Source organism: Scyliorhinus torazame, chromosome 24 (genome assembly GCF_047496885.1).
Source record: "Scyliorhinus torazame isolate Kashiwa2021f chromosome 24, sScyTor2.1, whole genome shotgun sequence".
NCBI lineage: Eukaryota > Metazoa > Chordata > Chondrichthyes > Carcharhiniformes > Scyliorhinidae > Scyliorhinus > Scyliorhinus torazame.
This window is the reverse complement of record NC_092730.1, coordinates 33,685,164-33,708,621: the sequence shown is the minus strand read 5'-3', so window position 1 is coordinate 33,708,621 and position 23,458 is coordinate 33,685,164. Positions and strand designations below refer to the sequence as shown.

The following is a 23,458-nucleotide window of genomic DNA, read 5'->3' as shown; positions in this document are numbered from 1 at the left end:
ACTCCTGTATTCAATATTCTGACCAATAAAACCTAGCATTCTGAATGCCTTCTTCACCATTTTGTCCGACTACGACTCTATCTTCAAGGAGCTATGGACCTGTACACTCCTTGATCTTTTTGTTCTATAACTGTACCCAACTCCTTACTATTAATTGAGCGAGTCCAGCTCTGTTTGGATCAACCAAAATGTATCTCCCCACATTTATCCAAATTAAACACCATTTGCCATTCATAGGCCCACTGGCCCAAGATGTTAACAATGAGCTGAATCAACTGTTTTATGTCCAGAGGGATGAAAGATTATGTCACTGGATTGGGAATCCAGAGGCCTGAACTAAACTTTGGGACACGTATGAAATCCCACCATTCAAATTCACCGATTTAATCGATTTACAAGGGGATTAACAGGGTGGATGCTGAGAGGTTGTTTCTTCATGTGGGAGAGTCTCGGACCAAAGGGAATGATCTCAGAGTAAGGGGCCGCCCATTCAAACCAGGGATGATGAGTAATTTCTTCTCTCAGACTATAGTGTATCTGTGGAACCATTTTTGTAACCGAATAGGGCTGTCAGGCTGGGTCAGTTAATATGTTCAAGGCTGATACAGACAGATTTTTAATCAGTAAGGAAATCAAGGATTATGGGGATGATGTGGGAAAGTGGGTTTGAGGATTACATCAGATCAGTTAAAACCTATCTGAATGGTGGAGCAGACACGATTGGCCGAATGACCTACTTCTGCTCCCACGTCTTACAGTGTAATGAGATCATCTGACTAACTTGTTTTCACAGCTGGGCTGCCGGTTCCGGAAAGACAAAATCTGCCAGCAGTGCCCCAGATGAAGCTGGCGTCTGTTTTGGAGCTTCTGAAGCCGCAAGTTTTCATGGTGCCAAACTCCTGCCCAAAACTGGTGTCGTGATTTAAATCGATTATCAGACAGAGGATTAGGAATATCGGTATAGAGATTGGTGCAAGAAGATTCATTCCTCAGGCCTGTTGAACTCCGAATCTAACCTTCATCCTAGTTCCGCGTCGACGAGAATGGATTCAAACCCGCAGATGCAAAGCACAATGGATTAGCAGCGCATCACCTTCACCTCTCGGCCAACTCGCCATGTAACCTGACTTCACCAAACCACCTCATGGACTTTTAATATCCCCAATAACTAACGGAAGAAGGTTGTCTTTGTGCATTGGTCCAGATGTGCAGCCAGATGTGAAGTGTTGGAAATGTTGTTCCTGTCAGCAAATTACATTTCCATCATGTCAACTCAGGGATTGTTCTGATTGGACTGATGGGAAACACTTCAACACCATGTCCAACATGTTTCTACACATTGTAAATAAAACATCGCGGAAAGACTGAAAGATACAAACAATTGATCGCATCATGATGGACATCACTCGGACGCCTCAAACATCCCGTCAATGTCGGAGTTCTGACGATTCTAATTTGTTATCCAGAGAAACCCTGCAGGACATTCGGCCTCTTGAGTCTGCACCGAACTTCGGAAAGCGCACTCGACCTGGACCCCCTCTTCCGCTTCTCCTCATAACCCCGCACTTGCTCATGACGAATCCACCCAACCTACACTGTGGGACGAAACAGGAACACACTGAAAAAACCCATGCAGACACGGGGATAAAGTGTAAACTCCACACAGATAGTCACGCAAGCTGGAATCCAACTATTATGAAATGCGAACTGACAGGATGAATTGCTCTAACTCCACATGAGTTGAGTGAGTTGGAAAATGAATGGCAGATGAATGTATAATATGTATAAATGTGAGGTTATACACTTTGGGAGCAAAACCAGGAAGGCAGATTGTCATCTGAATGTCCATTAATAGGAGAGGGGAATGTGGAACGAGACCTGGCGGACCTCGTACACCTGTTGCTGAGGGTGAGGTTGCAGGTGCAGCAGGCGGTAAAGGAGGTCAATAGTATGTTGGCCTTCATCGCGAGAGGATTTCAGTGCAGGAGCAGGAATATTCTTGGTGCAATTATCCAGGGCCCTGGTGAGGCCACGTCTGTAATATCGTGTGCACATTTGGTCTCCTTCTCTGAGAAAGGGTGTTCTTGCTGTAGAGGGAGCGCAGCGGAGGTACAGCAGACTGATTCCGGGGATTAAAGGTCTGACGTATGAGGAGAGACTGGGCGGTTGCGATTGTATTCGCTGGCGTTCAGAAGAATGAGGGGATTTCATAGAAAGCTGTCGAATTCCAAAAGGACTGGACAGAGTTGATGCAGGAAGAATGCTCCTGATGGCGGGATGTTCAGGACCAGGAGTCACAGTCTGAGGATATGGGGTAGACCGTGTTGGACGGAGAAGAGTATAAATGTCTTTACGCAGAGTTTGGTCAGATTGGAATTTGCTCCCATAGCAATTTGCTGAGGCAAAACCACTATAATTTCAAGAAACAGTTTGATGAAGCACATGGGGAGAAGGCAATCAACAATACGGGAGGGGAGGCGGGGAAGGAGGGATCAGCCAATTGGGTTGGATGATCAGCCATGATCACAATGAATGGCAGAGAAGGCACGAAGGGCCGAAGGGCCTCCTTCTGCTCCAATTGTTTCTGTTTCTATGATTGGCGCAGAGCAACGTCAAGGCTGCTAGGCGGGAGGTGCCGCTGATCTTCACAGGAACAGACAGTGAGACGGAACATTGATCATAAACAGACAGTGAGAGAATACAACACAATAAACACAGGAAGCAACAATGGGAAATAACAAATCCATTCGATTGGAATGTTCAATACCGTTTGGAATTGACAAAACACCGCCTGAAAAGGGAATTAAATTGGAATTCCCAACATTTTAGCACCTCGGAGAGAAAGGAGAAACGGAGAGAACAATGTAGGAAGGAAGAAAAGAAAGGATGGAACTGCTCCCTTGTACTTGGGGAACTGCTGGCCCACAATTTGCAGCATCTCACCGATTAGAAACAAAAGGACATAAAACTCTATCATTCGTGGATTCAATCAGATTCAGATTCATTTTGAACTCTAAAGGCTAAAGTATTTCTCACTCACTCAATATATTGACACATTTGAGAATAAATTGATCCCACAGGGTAATGTTGTGTTTCTGCTCTCTGGTTATTTGTTTTTCCTGTTACTCTTCCATTCGATGTAAATCAACAGGAAGTAAAGAGGGAAAGGAGCGAAGGAGCGAATATTCTGTTTCCTTACATGATTCTCTTCTGATCGTCACTTTACAGAATATTATCAAGGTGTAAATGAGGAAATCTGTCAGCATTGAAATTTAATCTTCGACAGGAGGTCTTGTGGCGCCCGATAGCGCTTCTGAATGCCGATCCGAATGCTGCGTGTTAAATCACGTCAGGCTCACAGAGCTTTTCTGCTTGTTCCAGGATTTTATATCTGGACAAAGCCCATTGAGTGGGGAAGTTTTGAAAATCACACAAAGATAGGGAGTGAAGTATGTTGTGAAGAGGACAGAAGCAGATTACAGACGGATACAGAGAGATTGAGTGAGTGACAGAAACCTGGCAGCTCCAAAACAATGTTTAAAAAGCGCAGGGTTTCGCTTTGGCAGGTAGAGTAAAAATAAACAGAGCTTTACTTCGATGTCCAACGGCTGCAGAATTACGAGGGATCTCGGTTTGCTGATGCATGAATCACGAAAACTGAGTGAGTCAGTGCAACAAGTAATTAAGAAGGTGAGTAGAATTCTATCCTTATTACGAGAGGAGTTGAACATAAAAGTAAGGGAGTTATTCTTGAGTGACACAGTGAATTGGTGCAACCACATCACAGAATCAGAAAATGGTTACAGCGCAGAAAGAGGTCATTTGGATAATCGTGTTTGCACCGTCTCTCCAACCAAGCATTACGACTTCGTGCCATTCCCCGGCCCTGTCCCCGAACTTCTACAATTGTTTTCTATTCAAGTAATCACCTGATGCCCTCTTGAACGCTTCAGTTGAACCTGCCTGCACCACACTCCCAGTCAGTGCATTCCAGACCCGAAGCACGCGTTGTGCAAAAGTGCTTCTTTTTCAAACATCTGCTTCCTTTGCAAATCAACTGAAATCTGTGCCCTCACGTTTTTGCTCTTTTAACTCGGGGGAACTGTTTCTCTCTATTTACTCCGCCTCGTCCGCTCATGATTTTGAACATCTCCATCATATCTACCCTCAGCCTTATCCTGTCGAAGGAGAACATTCCCAACATCTCTAATCTATCCTTATAAATGGAACCAATCCTGTAAACCTCTTCTGCACGCTCCCCAAATCGTCCACAGCCGTCCTATATTGTGGCTCCCAGAGCTGTGCAAAATATTCCATATGGTGTCTAACTGGCGCCTTGTACAGATTCAGCATAACCTCCTTCCTCTTGTTCTCTTTTCCATTCGGAATAAACCCAGAATAAGATCTGCTTTATTGTCTGTTCTCTACACCTGTCCTGCTACCATCGATTATCTATCCACACATACACCCACTTCTCTCTGCTCCTTCATCCCATAAATATTTGAATGGCAGCACCGTAGCATAGTGGTTAGCACTATGGCTTCACAGCGCTGGGTCTCAGGTTCGGATCATGCTTGGATCAGTGTCTGTGTTCTCCCTGTGTCTGCGTGGATTTCCTCCGGGTCCTCCGGTTTCCTCCCACCCTCCAAAGGTGTGCAGATTAGGTGGATTGGCCATGCTAAATTGCCCTTAGGTTAGATGGGGTTGCTGGGATACGGGGATAGGGTGGAGGTGTGGTTTTCAGTGGGGTGCTCTTTGAAGAGCCGGTGCAGATTCCATCGTCCGAATGGCCACCTTCTGCACAGTAAATTCTATGATTCTATATTCCCTACCAAAATGCATCATCTCACACGTCTCCAGATTGAAAATCTTCTTTTGTTTTTTCAAGTTCTATCTAGATTGTCCACGTCTCAGTTTACAAAATTTCCAAGTTTGTACCATCATCAAACTTTGAAACTGTTCCCTGTGCACCATGATCTAGCACATTGTTATATATCAGGGAAAGCAAATATGCCAGCAGGAACCCAGGTGGAACACTACAAACCTTCTTCCAGTCCGAAAAGTTTCGATTGACCATTGTATTCTGTTTCTGATTATTCAACCACATTTATATCCATATTGCTACTGTCCCTTTTATTCCAGGAGCTGTAACATTTCGCTAATTCTGTGCAGTTTGGGTTTCCTTATTTGGGGAAAGATGTAAATACGCTGGAGACGGTTCAGAGGAGGTTTCCTCGATTGGTGCCAGGAATGAGCGGGGTTTCTATTGAGGAAAGGTTAGACAGACTGCACTTGTTTCCAGTGGAGATGTGAAGACTGACAGTTAATTTGATTGAAGTACATCAGATTTTGAATGGTCTTGACAAGGTGGACGTGGAAAGGATGTCACTGCGTGTGGGTGAGAGCAGAACTACTGGGCAGTTTCAAACAAGGATTTCGCCCTTTTCGGATGGAGATGTAGAAATTTCTCCCTCTCAGAGACTTTGGAACTCTGCCTCAGAAGGCGACGGAAGCGGGACATTGATTATTTCTAAGGTGGAGATTGAAAGATTCTTGTTCAGCATATAAACCAATGGTTTATCGGGGTTACATACAAACATTGCATTCAGCCAACTACCTGGATGCACAAGCGTTCGTTTGTTTTACTTGATATTTGAGGATAAATTCAGAGTCCGACACCATGGTGAAACGGTCTTTAAATGTCGTGTTCGTGTCTTCACATGTTCAGCACTGATATATTCTCTGGAGCTCAAACCTGCTCCCGATTTCAGTCAATGACACCATATCGATTGTCCTTATTAAAAAAATACAAGACTCGTCCAGGATTTGAACACGTGACCTCTCGCATTTTATCGCAAATGGAAGCTTTTTCAGAGATAATCATACCCCTAGACAAACGAGCTAACCGATGATCGAGGCTCACTCAAACCAGCTTCTCATTGCCTCCCGAAGCTTGTTGTATCAGCTCAAAGCGCTTCTTTATTCCTGTTCAATTTGGTTTCGTTGTTAAAATAAAATCAAAAGAAACAATTTTTGTCTCTTGCTTTTCGTACTGGGATCATTGGGTAAATTGGGGTATTTTCATAGAATTTACAGTGCAGAAGGAGGCCATTCGGCCCATCGAGTCTGCACCGGCTCTTGGAAAGAGCACCCTACCCAAGGTCAACACCACCACCCTATCCCCATAACCCAGTAAACCCCACCCAACACTAAGGGCAATTTTGGACACTAAGGGCAATTTATCATGGCCAATCCACCTAACCCGCACATCTTTGGATTGTGGGAGGAAACCGGAGCATAGAATGTGATTCTTTCATGTCGCCCCTCACCCTTCTCTGTTCATGTTGGGTTTGTTGGCCTCCACTGCGAACAGAATAAAACAGGACCTGAGGAAGGAGCAGTGCTCCGAAAGCTAGTGTTTGAAACAAACCTGTTGGACTTTAACCTGGTGTTGTCAGACTTCATACTGAACAGAATAAAAGACATACGGGCCCAGTCGTTGCTCTTGCTGAGTATTTCGCAGGCCCAGGCCAGATGGTGGGGGGTGAATGTAATGCGACATGAATCCAAGGTCCCGGTTGAGGCCGTACTCATGTGTGCGGAACTTGGCTACATGTTTCTGTTCGGCGGCTCTGCGATGTCGCGCGTCCTGAAGGCCGCCTTGGAGAACGCTTACCCGGAGATCAGAGGCTGAATGTCCTTGACTGCTGAAGTGTTTTCCGATGTGTTCTCCGGTGTGACATGTGAATATTCGATTCATTCTTTATCTGCAGTCTCTGTTCCTGTGTGTGGCACAGGTCTCCCCAGGCCAACTAGCCAGCCGCTGATTTGATCTCAGTTAAAATAACTTTTAATTGCGTCCAAAAGCCCATCAGTTTCCCCACAATTATAAATCAGAAATGTGAATGAACAATGTGACATTTATCTCTCTGTTCTGGTGATGATTAGAAGCAGTGATGTCAGTTTTCACCACTCGCCAAGTCAGCCTGTGGATGCGTCTCGCCAATCACGTGGGTAATGTAATTCTGCCAGTCAGTGTGTTCAGTTGGCATTTTAGGAGAAATTCGAAGTCATCAGTGGCCTCAGTGTGAGTGATAGAACATTACAGCACAGAACAGGCCCTTTGGCCCACGATGATGTGCCGACCCTTTGTCCTAGATTAATCATAGAATTTACAGTGCAGAAGGAGGCCATTCGGCCAATCGATCTGCACCAGCCCCCGGAAAGAGCACCCCACCCTTGGACTGTGGGAGGAAAACGGAGCATCCGGAGGAAACCCATGCACACACGGGGACGATGTGCAGACTCCGCACAGACAGTGATCCAAGCCGGAATCGAACCTGGGACTCTGGAGCTGTGAAGCAATTGTGCTATCCACAATGCAACCGTGCTGCCCTTAAGAAGAAATTAATCTACACTATATCATTCTACCGTAATCCATGTACCTATCCAATAGCTGCTTGAAAGGCCCTAATGTTTCCAACTCAACTACTTCCACAGGCAGTGCATTCCATGACCCCACTACACTCTGGGTAAAGAACCTACCTCTGACATCACCCCTATATCTTCCACCATTCACCTTAAATTTATGTCCCCTTGTAATGGTTTGTTCCACCCAGGGGAAACGTCTCTGACTGTCTACTCTATCTATTCCCCTGATCATCTATCAAGTCGCCCCTCACCCTTCTCTGTTCTAATGAGAAAAGGCCGAGCACCCTCAATCTTTCCTCGTAAGACCTACTCTCCATTCCATGCAACATCCTGGCAAATCTCCTTTGCACCTTTTCCAAAGCTTCCACATCCTTCCTAAAATGAGGCAACCAGAACTGTACACAATACTCCAAATGTGGCCTTACCAGGGTTTTGTACAGTTGCATCATCACCTCACGGCTCTTAAATTCAATCCCTCTGCTAATGAATGCTAGCACGCCATAGGCCTTCTTCACAGCTCTAACCACTTGAGTGGCAACTTTCAAAGATGTATGAACATAGACCCCAAGATCTCTCTGCTCCTCCACATTGCCAAGAACCCTACCGTTAACTCTGTATTCCGCATTCATATTTGTCCTTCCAAAATGGACAACCTCACACTTTTCAGGTTTAAACTCCATCTGCTACTTCTCAGCCCAGCTCTGCATCCTATTTATGTCTCTTTGCAGCTGACAACAGCCCTCCTTACTATCCACAACTCCACCAATCTTCGTATCGTCTGCAAATTTACTGACCCACCCTTCAACTCCCTCATCCAAGTCATTAATGAAAATCAAAACAGCAGAGGACCCAGAACTGATCCCTGCGGTACGCCACTGATAACTGGGATCCAGGCTGAATATTTGACATCCACCACCACTCTCTGACTTCTATCGGTTAGCCAGTTCGTTATCCAACTGGCCAAATTTCCCAGTATCCCATGCCTCCTTACTTTCTGCATAAGCCTACCATGAGGAACCTTATCAAATGCCTGACTAAAATCCATGTACAGTACATCCACTGCTTTACCTTCATCCACATGCTTGGTCACCTCCTCAAAGAATTCATTAAGACTTGTAAGGCAACACCTACCCCTCACAAATCCGTGCTGACTATCCCTAATCAAGCAGTGCCTTTCCAGGTGTTCAGAAATCCTATCCCTGAGTACCCTTTCCATTACTTTGCCTACCACCGAAGTAAGACTAACTTGCCTGTAATTCCCATGGTTATCCCTATTCCCTTTTTTGAACACGGGTACGACATTCGCCACTCTCCAATCCCCTGGTACCACCCCTGTTGACAGTGAGGATGAAAAGATCATTGCCAACGGCTCTGCAATTTCATCTCATGCTTCGTAGAGAATCCTTCGATATATCCCGTCAGGCCCGGGGGATTTGTCTATCCTAAAGTTTTTCAAAATGACCAACACATCTTCCTTCCGAACAAGTATTTCCTCGAGCTTACCAGTCTGTTTCACACTGTCCTCTCCAACAATATGGCCCCTCTCATTTGTAAATACTGAAGAAAAGTACTCGTTCAAGACCTCTCTTGTCTCTTCAGACTCAATACATAATCTCACGCTACTGTCCTTGATCGGTCCTACTCTCACTCTAGTCTTTCTCATATGTCTCACATGTGTGCAAAGGACCTTGGGGTTTTCCTTGATCCTACCCGCCAAAGATTTTTCATGCCCTCTCTTAGCTCTCCTAATCCCTTCCTTCAGTTCCCTCCTGGCTATCTTGTATCCCTCCAGCGCCCTGTCTGAACCTTGTTTCCTCAGCCTTACATAAGTCTCCTTCTTCCTCTTAACAAGACATTCAACCTCTCTTGTCAGCCATAGTTCCCTCACTCGACCATCTCTTCCCTGCCTGACAGGGACATACATATCAAGGACACGTAGTACCTGTTCCTTGAACAAGTTCCACATTTCACTTGTGTCCTTCCCTGACAGCCAATGTTCCCAACTTATGCACTTGAATTCTTGTCTGATAACATCGTATTTACCCTTCCCCCAATTGTAAACCTTGCCCTATTGCACGCACCTATCCCTCTCCTTTACTAAAGTGAAAGTCACAGAATTGTGGTCACTATCTCCAAAATTCTCCCCCACTAACAAATCTATCACTTGCCCTGGTTCATTGCCAACTCCCAAATCCAATATGGCCTCCCCTCTGGTCGGACAATCTGCATACTGTGTTAGAAAATCTTCCTGGACACACTGCACAAACACCACCCCATCCAAACTATTTGATCGAAAGAGTTTCCACTCAATGTTTGGGACGTTGAAGTCACCCATGTTTACTATCCTGTGACTTCTGCACCTTTCCAAAATCTGTTCCCTAATCTGTTCCTCCACATCTCTGCTACTATTGGGTGGCCTATAGAAAACTCCCAACAAGATGACTGCTCCTTTCCTACTTCTGACTACAACCGATACTACCTCAGTAAGCAGATACTCCTCGAACTTCCTTTCTGCATCTGTTATACTATCTCTAATTAAAAACGCCCCCCCCCCTCTTTTACCACCCTCCCTAATCTTATTGAAACATCTACAACCAGGGACCTCCAACAACCATTTCTGCCCTTCTTCTATCCAAGTTTCCGTGATGGCCACCACATCGTAGTCCCAAGTACCGATCCATGCCTTAAGTTCACCCACCTTATTCCTAATGCTTCTTGCGTTGGAGTATATAAACCTCAACCCATCTCCGTGTCTGCAAGTACTCTCCTTTCTCAGTGTTCCCTTCCCCACTGCCTCACTGCACGCTTTGGAGTCCTGAATATCGGCTACTTTAGTTGCTGGACTACAAATCCGGTTCCCATTCCCCTGCCAAATTAGTTTAAACCCTCCCGAAGAGTACTATAAAATCTCCCTCCCAGGATATGGGTTCCCCTCTGGTTCAAATGCAACCCATCCAGCTTGTACAGGTCCCACCTTCCCCAGAATGCACTCCAATTATCCAAATACCTGAAGCCCTCTCTCCTGCGCCATTCCTGCAGCCACGTGTTCAACTGCACTCTCTCTCTATTCCTAGCCTCGCTATCATGTGGCACCGGCAACAAACCAGAGATGACAACTCTGTCTGTCCTGGCTCTTAACTTCCAGCCTAACTCCCTAAACTCGTTTATTACCTCCACACCCCTTTTACGACCAATGTCGTTGGTACCAATGTGCACCACGACTTCTGGCTGCTCACTCTCCCCCTTAAGGCTCCTGAAGACACGATCTGAGACAACCCTGTCCCAGGCACCCGGGAGGCAACATACCTTCCGGGAGTCTCGCTCGCGACCACAGAATCTCCTATCTATTCCCCTAACCATTGAATCTCCTATTACTATTGCTTTTCTATCCTCCCCCTTCCCTTCTGAGCCCCAGAGCCAGACTCAGTGCCAGAGACCTGGTCGCTAGAACCTTCCCCCGGTAGTTCATCCCCCCCAACAGCATCCAAAATGGTATACTTGTTTTGAAGGGGAACGGCCACGAGGGATCCCTGCACTGTCTGCCTGTTTGTTTTCTTTCCCCTGACTGTAACCCAGCTACTCTTGTCCTGTACCTTGGGTGTGGTTACCTCCCGTTAACTGTTCTCTATAACCCCTTCTGCCTCCCAGATGATCTGAAGTTCATCCAGCTCCAGCTCCAGTTCCCTAACACGGTCTCCGAGGAGCTGGAGTTGGGTGCACTTCCCGCAGGTATAGTCTTTGGGGACACCTGTGGTATCCCTCACCACCCACATCCTACAGGAGGAGCATGCAACTGGCCTAGCCTCCAGCCCCTCTTACCTTACAGAATATAGCCTCCCTGTGGACCAACTGGACCTCGCCCTCCGACTCTGCTCCCAGTCAGCTGCACTCTCTGTAAACTCCTGGATCCCTTCTCGCTCTTTGCGGAAATGTAGGAAACGAAATGAAAGGAGCACCTTACTCCCTCCTCACCTAACTCCCTCAGTCACCAAACTCTCACTATAGCACTGAAATGCACCAAATTCAGCACTCAGTGCAAACCATGATGTTTATCATGATGTGGTCAAATGAGCGTCTGTTTCAGTCTTTCTGCGGGGAGTTTTCATGCTGAGGAGAAACATGTTGGACATGGTCTGGGAATGTTTCACTCCGGTCCATTCCCAACATTTTCTGCCCGGGTGGGATGGGCGTTTCCTTCCAAACGTTGCAGGACACTTTATTAATATTGATTAATGATCATTTATTAAGTATTGTTTCATATGTTTCGTGTAGTTTATTTAGAAATATTAATTATCAGACGCGATCAATTTTTACTTTAATTCCCCAAACAGCTAAATTGGGTGAAAACCATGAATGAAAGGCAAAGGGAGCCCCGGTCATTTGTGTGGTCAGTGGTTTGTTTATGGAGCTGAGTAAATATTCCGGAGCAGAGCCGCTGCGAGCGGGGTTCGAATCTCCGCGGGGATACAATAATGTGGGTTTGCCGTTTCTGTCCACACATCTGGATAGGAATGGAGCTGCTGCTGCCCGGGGAGCTGGACAAGCAAGAGGCACAGATATTGACCAACTGCACCCGCTCCAAACAGATTCCCCAAATTACCGAACAAAACAAAAACAAGCGCCTACTGATCTTGTAAGAAACTATGACAGTGTCTCTGAAATCAATATACCAACACCTCTTGAAGATTCGATTTGCTGTAACAATTCACTCTGAACTGTCTCAATATCAGCCGTAATTCCTTCCCAGCTCTCAGAAAGGCGCTGACTGGTTCGAAGTTTGCTTCACTTTTCAAGGTCCGGCTCAATAAAATCAATCACAGGCCCATGATCTGCTTTCCTCCTGTTCTCAGACACATCCACTTTGTACAAGGGCGCACTAACTGGTTTTCAGAGTAAGAGTCAGACTGCAGTCACCTCGTTCTCTCTCGATCCCTTTATCTCAGAGACACCTCACAACCAGGAATGGAACTTCTCACAGAGCCAAGAATGGAATAGTTTGTCGATTCTTCCACTGATTCAGGACCGTCCATCACCAGGACGTATTCGTCCAAAAGAGTTGGGATGAGATGGGGCTGAGTTTCACTGTGTATCCAATCAGCCCCCGGAGAAGCACAAAAACAAGGAGTGAGGAGAGAAAAAGAAACAAAGAAATAGATAGCGAGACAAAGGAAAGAAAACAAGAAAAAAAATTTCAAGTATGTTCCATTTCTGCCTCGATCATGTTACCCAGAAATACATTCAGCTGAATGAAACCAAACCACGTTTCCATTCGCTGCCATTCCTGCTTCTCCTTCCAAACGCTGCAGGAAACGTTATTATTTATTTATTGTTACTTTGAGTGTGAGTTCCTTATTTATCTTTATATTGAAGAATGAAATGAAAATCGCTTATTGTCACAAGTAGGCTTCAAATGAAGTTACTGTGAAAAGACCCTAGTCGCCACATTCCGGCGCCTGTTCGAGGAGGCTGGTACGGGAATTGAACCGTGCTGCTGGCCTGCCTTGGTCTGCTTTCAATGCCAGCGATTTAGCCCTGTGCTAAACCAGGCCCGTTTAGTTTTAAAAAAGAACGTTTTTCGAAAAAACTGAATTCGATAAATGTTCACACCGTTAACAGACAACCAACCGAAATTCCGATTAATTGTCGAGCCCGGGCTTCCCGGGGGAGTTAAACAAACATTTCGAATCACAGCCGCTGCGAGCAGGATTCGAACCTGCGCGGGAAAACATTATTTAATTTGAGGTCTAACCACTCGCCCATCACAGCTGCGTCATTCAACATCAATTTGGTCGATAGAATACATTCTAAAACCAGCCTGGAATCACTCCAGGAAGTTATTGCATTCAAACGACCCCGGGGTTTATGTGTGGAGGGATTGAATTTTCGTTGAAAATGACCATTCGATTTGGAGAGACTCGGAAATCTCAGCTCCCTAAACGCACAATTCCACTGAATAAATATTTTGTGTAACGACATCAGTTACATTGGAAATATATTAGAAATTCATGTTTCTTTTCAAATGCAGCAGCACTACACTTCCCAGTCTGGAAGAAAATTAAAATGATGAAATCTAGAAATTACAGAGGAGACCTGTGCAGACCGAATGGTCACATGATGATCTGATGACGCAATTAAAATGATCACGTGTCTGGAGTCCGGCAGTTCCCCGGATCGCGGTCAGAGCACAAGCCAGGAGCAGCTGCTCAATTATTAAATCAGTTATTTTTTATTACAACTCCTTGGTCGCCAGTCATTGAGAGAGCAGCATTTCTACATGGTGTCAGGAGTGGGCAGTATGGCAGAAGGACTCCACCGCATCAACCTCCTTGGATCATAGAATCGTAGAATCTCCAGCGCAGAAGGAGGCCATTCGGCCCAACGAATCAGCACTGACCCTCCGAATGAGCACCGCAGCAACTCTCTTCAAGAAGAGGTTTAATAGATACTGCACCAGCAGCCCGGCTAGCTCAGTCGATAGAGCATGGGACTCTTAATGCCAGGGTCGTGGGTTCGAGCCCCACGTTCGGCGCGTATATGTTATTATCGGAAAATATTGATGCTGAATGAACTGTCTTCATAACAGGAACACAAGGTTCTGTCGCTGGACTGGGAATCCAGGGGTCTGGTGACAAGATTTAATAAATCTGGAATTGAAATTTCGCCTCATGTTCTGCTCCAGACGGATCATATTTCCACAACAGGGATTGATTTGACTGAACCACAATGAAGATGTGTCACCGGCAGACTCACGGTTCCACGATGGAGAGAGAACAGCTGCATATCAGAGAGCACAGTTACACAGCAGGAGAGACATTTACAAACAGGGCCTTCTCCACCTCGGCACCTTTTCTGTGTCATTGTGTGTGTCCTGATAGTCTCTAAATTCCTGCTTTTCTGTGTGTCTTTCTCTGTCTGTCACGGCCGTGCTGATTTTCCGTATTAATCTCACTTTTCCCAAACAGTAATTGTGATTGATAGATACAGACAGATTTCCACACTGACATTCAGTACCAATGTCTAATAGAGACTGAAACCCACCCTCACATACAGTACCAGACATTGACTCATAATGAAGGAATTCTGCTCTCACAACCTGTCCCAGAGACTGAGGTGTAGTGTGTTCCCTCCACTCGCGAACACTACCTGTGATTTACAGATACAGAACAAATCTCAGTCAGGTGAGTAGCAGAGTTTGATGGGTACGACATGGATTCCACAATCACCTTCTCTGCGCCAGATAATCAGATGCAGTCGACACGCGGTGCCTGTGTTGTTTTAACAAGAGTTTTACACAAGAACCGGAACACATTTACACAATAACAGGGTATAAGACGTAGGAGCAGAAGTAGGCCATTCAGCCCATCGAATATGCTCCGTATTTTAATGAGATTATGATTGATCTGATATATGACGTGTTATGACCTCATACGGTGGCACGTTGTCACAGTGGTTACCTCACAGCGCCAGCGATCCGGTTCAATTCCAGGCTTTGGTCACTGACTGTGTGGAGTTTGCACTTTCTCTCCGTGTCTGTGTGGGTTCCTTCCGGGTGCTGTGATTACCTCGCACAGTCCAAATGTGTGCGGGTTAGGTGGACTGTCCATGCTAAATTGCCCCTTAGTGTTCAGAAAGTTGGGTGGTGTTACAGGGATGTGGTGCAGAGATAGGGACGCGGTCAAAGGGTCGGTGCAGAGTCGATGGGCAGGATGGCCTCCTTTTACATTTTAATGATTTCATGATAATCCTCATGTCCACTTTCCCGGGTTTTTATCACTAGATTTCATGATGAACCTTTAAAACCAACATTCCAACCAAGCCTCAGGTACCAGTAACTCCTCAATGGTCGTTAATTTCCCGGCTGTCTATCATTTGGTCAGTCTGAGGAAGTCACGTCCTGGAAATGTCATACATTGATCCAGTTCTAAAGTAAATTAAGTCGCTCTAGTCCCTGATGACCATAGGCTGCTTTCCCCGTTAACGGTGAGATCTGACTGGTGGTGATTTAACCTGAGGATCATAAGACCATAAGACATAGGAGCGGAAGTAAGGCCATTCGGCCCATCGAGTCCACTCCACCAATCAATCATGGCTGATTTCAACTCCATTTACCCGCTCTCTCTCCATAGCCCTTAATTCCTCGAGAAATCAAGAATTTATCAACTTCTGTCTTAAAGACACTCAACGTCCCGGCCTCCACCGCCCTCTGTGGCAATGAATTCCACAGACCCACCACTCTCTGGCTGAAGAAATTTCTCCTCATCTCTGTTCTAAAGTGACTCCCTTTTATTCTAAGGCTGTGCCCCCGGGTCCTAGTCTCCCCTGCGAATGGAAACAACTCCCCTACGTCCACCCTATCTAAGCCATTCATTATCACCATACCTCAGGCGAGGGGCAAGGTTGTGAAGGCTGGGTTTTCATGATTCCGTTCTATATTTACCGTGTGATCAGAATCTAATTAACCTGGTGTTGTCTCTGTTAATATTGTCTCATGGTAAGGCAAACATCACCGATTGGATAGACGAGTGATCGTTCTTCAGTCTTGTCATGGACGGACCCGCTGAATATTGAGGCACTTTCTGAAAAGTTTGCCTTTCTACCAGGAATAGTCTCATCCCAACACAAGAATTTATCATTAATCTGCTCCAAGTATACTTTCATGACTCGCTGAAAGAATATACTCTATTTCCTGGAGATACCTGTAACTCAATGATCAGACTCTGTCCATCGTGAAGTGTGAGTTCCGATGATCGACGGATTCCTCTGTGAAGCCGGGAGCGTTTGTTTTTGCTGTCAAATGCTGGTTGATTCCAGTCTTTCAGCGGGGGCCTTTCACACTGTGTGGAAATATCTTGGAAATAATATTGAAGTGTTTCACATCAGTCCATTCATAAAAGTCCCTGAATGTGATGGGAATTCATTTTACCAACAAAATCTGCATTTCCATCATTGAACACCGGGCTGAAATTAAATGAAATGAAATGAAAATCGCTTATTGTCACAAGGAGGCTTCAAATGAAGTTACTGTGGAAAGCTCCTAGTCGCCACAGTCCGGCGCCTGTTTGGGGAGGCTGGTACGGGAATTGAACAATGCTGCTGGCCTGCCTTGGTCTGCTTTTCAAGCCAGTGATTTAGCCCTGTGCTAAACCAGCCTCTGAAGACAAAGTGGCGCATATTTTCCATCAATTCATGGATGCAACACGAATTAAGACTTTTTGGCGCATGCATTTGTGGGTTGAGGTGGCCGAGTGGTTAAGGCGTTGGACTGCTAATCCATTGTGCTCTCTGTGCGACCGAATCCCATCCTCGTCGATTTTTCATCCGCCATTTGCTCGGAAGTGGGACTCATTTTTCCAAGATGGGTTTGCAGTAACTGATGTGACAATCCAGTCCAAGTTGTCAGGCCAGATTGCAGCGAGTTGTGTTGGAAAAGCGAGAATTCAAAATTCAGTCTTGTTCTGATTGAGATGAATTGATCGGGTAGTGAGAGAGGAACCACTTTGATTTGATTTATTGTCCCATGAAAAGTATTTTTCTGCTCCCAAGGGAACATACACATTACATAGATAGTAGACAGAAAAAGAATAATCGACACAGTGCATTGCCAAATGGTACATGGACAAACAGTGATTGGTTACAGTGCGGAACAAGTGGACAAACAAAGCAAACCCATGAGCAAGAGCAGCATAGGGCGTCGTGAATAGTGTTCTTACAGGGAACAGATCAGTCCGAGGGAGAGTTGTTGAGGAGTCTAGTAGCTGTGGGAAAGAAGCTGTTCCTATGTCTGGATGTGCGGGTCTTCAGACTTCTGTACCTTCTGCCTGATGGAATAATCAGTAAAAAGGTAAAACCTGGGTGGGAGGGTCACTGATAATGTTGTCTGCTGTCCTGCGGCAGCGGGAGTTGGAGACAGAACCACTGTGCGGGTGGCAAGCTTGTGTGATACGTTGGGCTGATGTCACCACACTGCAGTTTCTTGCGACCTTGGGCCGTGCAGTTGCGATCCCAAGCTGTGATGCAGCCCGATAGGATGCTCTCTGTGGTACATCTGTAGACGTTTGTGAGAGTCGATACAGACATGACGAATTTCCTCTCCTTCCGTAGGAGGTAGAGACGATGTTGGGTTTCTAGACTGTTGCATCAACATGAGTGGACCAGGACAGACTGTTGGTGAGGGTGACACCCGGAAATGTAATGCTATCCACCATCTCCACTTCGCAGCCATTGATGTAGAGGGGTGTGTGTGTTGTGCAACGCTTCCTGGCGTCGATGATCAGTTCATTGATCTTTCCGACATTTAGAGACAGGCTGTTTTATGTACACTATGCAACCAAGTGATTTATCTACCTTCTGTGTCTGATTCGTCATTGTTTGCGATACGACTTACCGAAGTCGTATCATCCACAAACTTATAGATTGAGTTGGAGCTAAATCCTGCCACACAGGATGTGCCTCCATATTCAGCGGGTCCGGCCATGACAAGACTGAAGAACGATCACTCGTCTATCCAATCAGTGAGGTTTGCCTCACTGTGAGACAAGATTAGCTAAGAGAACACCAGATAAATTTGATTCAGATCACACGGTTATAATAGAACTGAATGATGAAAACCCCGCCTTCTCACAATTCCCATTCCAGCCTCCTGGAACAGGCGCCGGAATGTGGCGACTCGGGGCTTTTCACAGTAACTTAATTGAAGCCAACTTGTGACAATAAGCGATTATTATTATTATTATTATTGCTCGTCGCCTGAGGTATGGTGATCCTCAGGTTAAATCACCACCAGTCAGATCTCACCCTCAAAGGGGAAAGCAGCCTATGGTCATCAGGGACTAGAGCGACTTAATGTACTTTAGAACTGGATCAATGTGTGACATTTCCAGGATGTGACTTCCTCAGACTGACCAAATGATTGACAGCCGGAAAATTAACGACCATCCAGAAGTTACTGGTACCAGAGGCTTGGTTGGAATGTTGGTTTTAAAGTTTCATCATGAAATGTAGAGATAAAAACCCGGGAAAGTGGACATGAGGGTTATCATGAAATCATTAAAATGTAAAAGGAGGCCATTCTGCCCATCGACTCGGCACCGATTCTCTGAAAGAGCCCCTAGGTCCCCACCACATCCCTGTAACATCACCCAATTTTCTGAACACCAAGGAGCAACTTAACATGGACACTCCACCTAACCCACACACATTTGGACTGTGCGAGGAAATCGCAGCACCTGGAGGAAACCCACACAGACACGGAGAGAAAGTGCAAACTCCACACAGTCAGTGACCAAAGGCTGGAATTAAACCCGGATCGCTGGCGCTGTGAGGTAACCACTGTGACAACGTGCCACCGTATGAGGTCATAACACGTCATATATCAGATCAAGCATGATCTCCTTGCAATACGGTGCATATTTGATGGGCTGAATGGCTGACTTATGCTCCTACGTCTTATAACCTGACATTGTGCAATATTCTGCTATTTGTCTCTAAAACCCTTGTTAAAACAACGTTTAGCGAGTTGGTCGCACCGCAGGTGAAAGGTACTGAAGGAGATAGAAAATGGGAGACCAAAAGACAGAGCTAGAGTAGGAAAGCAGTGCAGGTGTCCCCTGTGGTCATCTCCCTGCAAAACAGATATACCGCTTTGGATACCTTTGAGGAAAATGGCTCACCAGGGGAAGGCAGCAGCAGCCAGGTTCATGGCACCGTGGCTGGCTCAGCTGCGCAGCCGGGCAGGAAGAAGAATGGCAGGGCTATAGTGATAGGAGACTCAATCGTAAGGGGAATAGACAGGCGGTTCTGCGGACACAATCGAGACTCCAAGATGGTATGTTGCGTCCCTGGTGCAAGGGCAACGGATGTCTCGGAGTGTCTGCAGGACATTCTGGGGGGTGGGGGGGGGGATGCAGGGAGGGGGGGGGGGGGGGGAGGGTGAACTTCCAGCTGTCGTGGTGCACATAGGCACCAATGATATAGGTTAAAAAAACGGGATGAGGTCCTACAAGCTGAATTGAGGGAGTTAGGAGTTAAACTAAAAAGTAGGACCACAAAGGTAGTAATCTCAGGATTGCTACCAGTGCCACGAACTCGTCAGAGTAGGAATGTGAGGATAGATAGGATGAATGCGTGGCTCGAGAGATGGTGCAAGAGGGAGGGATTCAAATTCCTGGGGCATTGGAAACGGTTCTGGGGTGGTGGGACCAGTACAAACCGGACGGTCTGCACCTGGGCAGGGCTGGAATTGATGTCCTAGGGAGAGTGTTCGCTAGAGCTGTTGGGGAGAGTTTAAACTAATGTGGCAGGGGGATGGGAACTGACGCAGGAATTTGGAAGGTAGTAAAACAGGGACAGAAACAAAAGGCAGGAAGGGGGAAAGTGTAAGGCAGAGAAGCCATAGTCAAAGATCAAAAAGAGCGACAGTACAAGGTACAGTGACTGAGGGGACCTCCGTGAATAGGACCAGGAATAGTAAAAGGAATAAAACGGGAAGTAAAAACATGAATGGTAAGCGACGCGGCAGGTTGTTACATGACTTTATGAGTTCAACCACAAGGAAAATTAGGAGAAAAGTTAAGAGGAAATATAACTTAAGAGAGGTTACTGATCGAGGTGTTAAGATTCAGAACAGAGGTGAAAAAGCCAACATAAGTGTACTTTACCTGAATGTTCGTAATATTCGGAATAAGGTAAATGAGTTGATGGTGCAAATCATCGTGAATGACTATGATTTAGTGGCCATTACTGAAACATGGTTAAAGGATGGTCACGACTGGGAGTTAAATATCCGAGTAAATCAAACTATTCGGAACGGCAGAGTGTATGGTAAGTGAGGTGGTGTAGCTCTGTTATTTGAGGATGACATCTGGGCAATAGTAAGGGATGACATCGGTGCTATGGAGGATAAGGTTGAATCCATTTGGGTGGAAATCAGGAATAGTAAGGCAAAAAAGTCACTGATAGGAGTCATCTATAGGCCAACAAATAGTAACATTATGGTGGGGCAGGCAATAAACAAAGAAATAACTGATGCATGTAGAAATTGTACAGCAGTTAACATGGGGGATTTTAATCTACATGTCGATTGGTTTAACCAGTTCGGTCAAGGCAGCCTTGAGGAGGCGTTTATAGAATGTATCCACGACAGTTTCCTAGAACAGTATGTAATGGAACCTACGAGGGAACAAGCGGTCGTAGATCTGGTCCTATGTAATGAGACAGGATTGATTCAGGATCTCATAGTTAGGGATCCTCTCGGAAGGAGCGATCACAATATGGTGGAATTTAAAATACAGATGGAGACTGAGAAAGTAAAATCAAACACGAGTGTTTTGTGCTGATAGAAACGAGTTTACAGTGGGATGAGAGAAGAACTAGCTAAGGTAGACTTGGAGCAAAGACTTTATGATGAAACAGTTGAGGAACAGTGGAGAACCTTCCAAGCGATTTTTCACAGTGCTCAGCAAAGGTATATACCAACAAAAAGGAAGGAACCCACGACCCTGGGATTAAGAGTCCCATGCTCTACCGACATTCTGCGCCATTACTGAGACGAAATTTCAATTCCAGATTTATTCAGTCTTGCCACCAAGGGGTAGTTCAGACATCTGTATTCCCAGTCCAGCGACATAACCTTGAGTTCCTGTTGTCAAAACTGTTTGTTCAGCATCAATATGTTGAGATAATAATATAGACACGCTCAACGTGGGGCTCGAACCCACGACCCTGGGATTAAGAGTCCCATGCTCTACCGACTGAGCTAGCCGAGCTGGTGCTGCACTAACTATTAAACTACTTCCTGTTGAAAGTAGCGGCGGTGCTCATTCGGAGTGTTAGTGTTGACTCGTTGGGCCGAATGGCCTCCTTCTGAGCTGGTGATTGTACGATTCTATATTCCAAGGATGTTGATGCGGTGGAGTCCTTCTGCCATACTGCCCACTCCTGACACCATGTAGAAATTCTGGTCTCTCAATGACTGGCGACCAAGGAGTTGGAATGAAAATAACTGATTTAATAATTGAGCAGCGGCTCCTGGCTTGTGCTCTGACCGCGATCCGGAGAGAACTGCCGGAATCCCGACACGTGATCATGTTAGATGCGTCATCAGGTCGTCATGTGACCGTTCGGCCTGCACAGGTCTCCTTCTGTTCTGTAATTTCTAGATTTCACCATTTTAATTTTCTTCCAGACTGGGAAGTGTGGTCCTGTTCCATTTGAATTTCTAATAGATTTCCAATGTAACTGATGTTGTTCCACAAACTATTTAATCGGTGGAATTGTGCGTTTAGGGAGCTGAGGTTTTCGAGTCTCTCAAGGCCTCTCTCCAAATCCAATGGTCATTTTCCACGAAGATTCAACCCCTCCTCACATAAACCCCGGGGTCCCGTTGATCGTTTGAATGCGATAACTTCCTGGAGTGATTCCAGGCTGGTTTTAGAATGTATTCTATCGACCAAATTACTAATGAATGACACACTGGACACAGCTGCGATGGCCGAGTGGTTAACGCGTTGGGATTGTAATCCAAAGGGGGGTTCCCGCGCAGGTTCGAGTCTTGCTCGCAGCGACTGTGATTCGAAGTGTTTGTTCAACACCCCGCTGACTCCGGAATGAATCGGAGTTCCGATTGGCTGTAAATAAACGGTTCATCGAGTTCAGTCCGATATGGAACATTTTGTTTGGGAAACTGAACGAAATATGAAGATGGAAACGTGGTTTGGTTTCATTCAGCTGAATGTATTTCTGGGTAAAAAGATCGTGGAACATATTTTATCTCTCTATCTGTTCCTTTGTTTCTTTCCCTCTCCCTCACTCACTGTTTTTGTGCTTCTCCGGGGACTGATTGGATACACAGCGAAACTCAGCCCCATCTCATCCCAACTCTTTTGGGCGAATACGTCCTGGTGATGGACGGTCCTGAATCAGTGGAAGAATCGACAAACTATTCCATTCTTGGCTCTGTGAGAAGTTCCATTCCTGGTTGTGAGGTGGTTCTGAGATAAAGGGATCGAGAGAGAACGAGGTGACTGCAGTCTGACTCTCACTCTGAAAACCAGTTAGTGCGCCCTTGTAGAAAGTGGATGTGTCTGAGAACAGGAGGAAAGCAGATCATGGGCCTGTGATTGATTTTATTGAGCCGGACCTTGAAAAGTGAAGCAGACTTCTAACCAGTCAGCGCCTGTCTGTGAGCTCGGAAGGAATTACGGCTGACATTGAGACAGTTCTGAGTGAATTGTTACAGCAAATCGAACCTTCAAGAGGTTTTGGTATATTGTTTTCAGAGAGAATGTCATAATTTCTTATAAGATCAGTTGCGCTTGTTTTTGTTTTGTTCAGTAACATAGGGAATCTATTTGGAGCGGGTGCAGTTGGTCAATATCTGTGCCTCTTGCTTGTCCAGCTCCCCGGGCAGCAGCAGCTCCATTCCTATCCAGATGTGTGGACAGAAACGGCAAACCCAAGTTATTGTATCCCCGCGGAGGTTCGAACCCCGCTCGCAGCGGCTCTGCTCCGGAATATTTACTCAGCTCCATAAACAAACCACTGACCACACAAAAGACCGGGGCTCCCATTGCCTCTCATTGATGGTTTTCACCCAATTTGGCTGTTTAAGGAATGAAAGCAAAAATTTATCGCGTCTGGTAATCAGCATTTTTAAATGAACTACACTAAACGTATAAAACAATACTTTATAAATGATAATTAACCAATATTAATCAATATTAATAAAGTTTGCTGCAACGATTGGAAGGAAAAGCCCATCCCATCAGGGCAGGATATGTTGGGAATGGACCGGAGTGAAACATTCCCAGACCATGTCCAACATGTTTCTCCTCAGTATGAAAACTCCCTGCGGAAAGACTGAAACAGACACTCATTTGATCACATCGTGATTAACATCACACACACCTTAACCATGAGGCCACTGATGAAGTCATGATGACTTCGAATTTCTCCTAAAATGCCAACTGAACCCACTGACTGGCAGAATTACATTACCCACGTGATTGGCGAGGCACAACCACAGGCCGAC

General features: G+C 45.8%; 1 protein-coding gene, 1 long non-coding RNA gene and 3 other non-coding genes across 5 annotated transcripts in view; 2 read left to right on the top strand and 3 right to left on the bottom strand.

The window, feature by feature from the left end:
- Positions 1 to 1,359: 1,359 nt before the first annotated feature.
- LOC140399991 (histone H2B-like) overlaps positions 1,360 to 23,458 on the bottom strand; it is a 69,739-nt gene continuing 47,640 nt past the window's right edge. Inside the window, exon 3 of the transcript XR_011937943.1 lies at positions 1,360 to 1,595. The gene's annotated coding sequence lies outside the window, so the exon portion shown is untranslated. The remainder of the gene's footprint in view (positions 1,596 to 23,458) is intronic.
- Positions 13,888 to 13,960, top strand: trnak-cuu (transfer RNA lysine (anticodon CUU)). The gene has a single exon. It is a non-coding gene; the product is annotated as a tRNA-Lys (tRNA).
- trnak-cuu (transfer RNA lysine (anticodon CUU)) lies at positions 21,122 to 21,194 on the bottom strand. Its single transcript has one exon. It is a non-coding gene; the product is annotated as a tRNA-Lys (tRNA).
- On the top strand, positions 21,910 to 21,991 carry trnat-ugu (transfer RNA threonine (anticodon UGU)). The gene has a single exon. It is a non-coding gene; the product is annotated as a tRNA-Thr (tRNA).
- Positions 22,942 to 23,458, bottom strand: part of LOC140399995 (uncharacterized) — a 121,246-nt gene continuing 120,729 nt past the window's right edge. Inside the window, exon 3 of the long non-coding RNA XR_011937947.1 lies at positions 22,942 to 23,029. This is a non-coding gene — a long non-coding RNA (uncharacterized lncRNA). The remainder of the gene's footprint in view (positions 23,030 to 23,458) is intronic.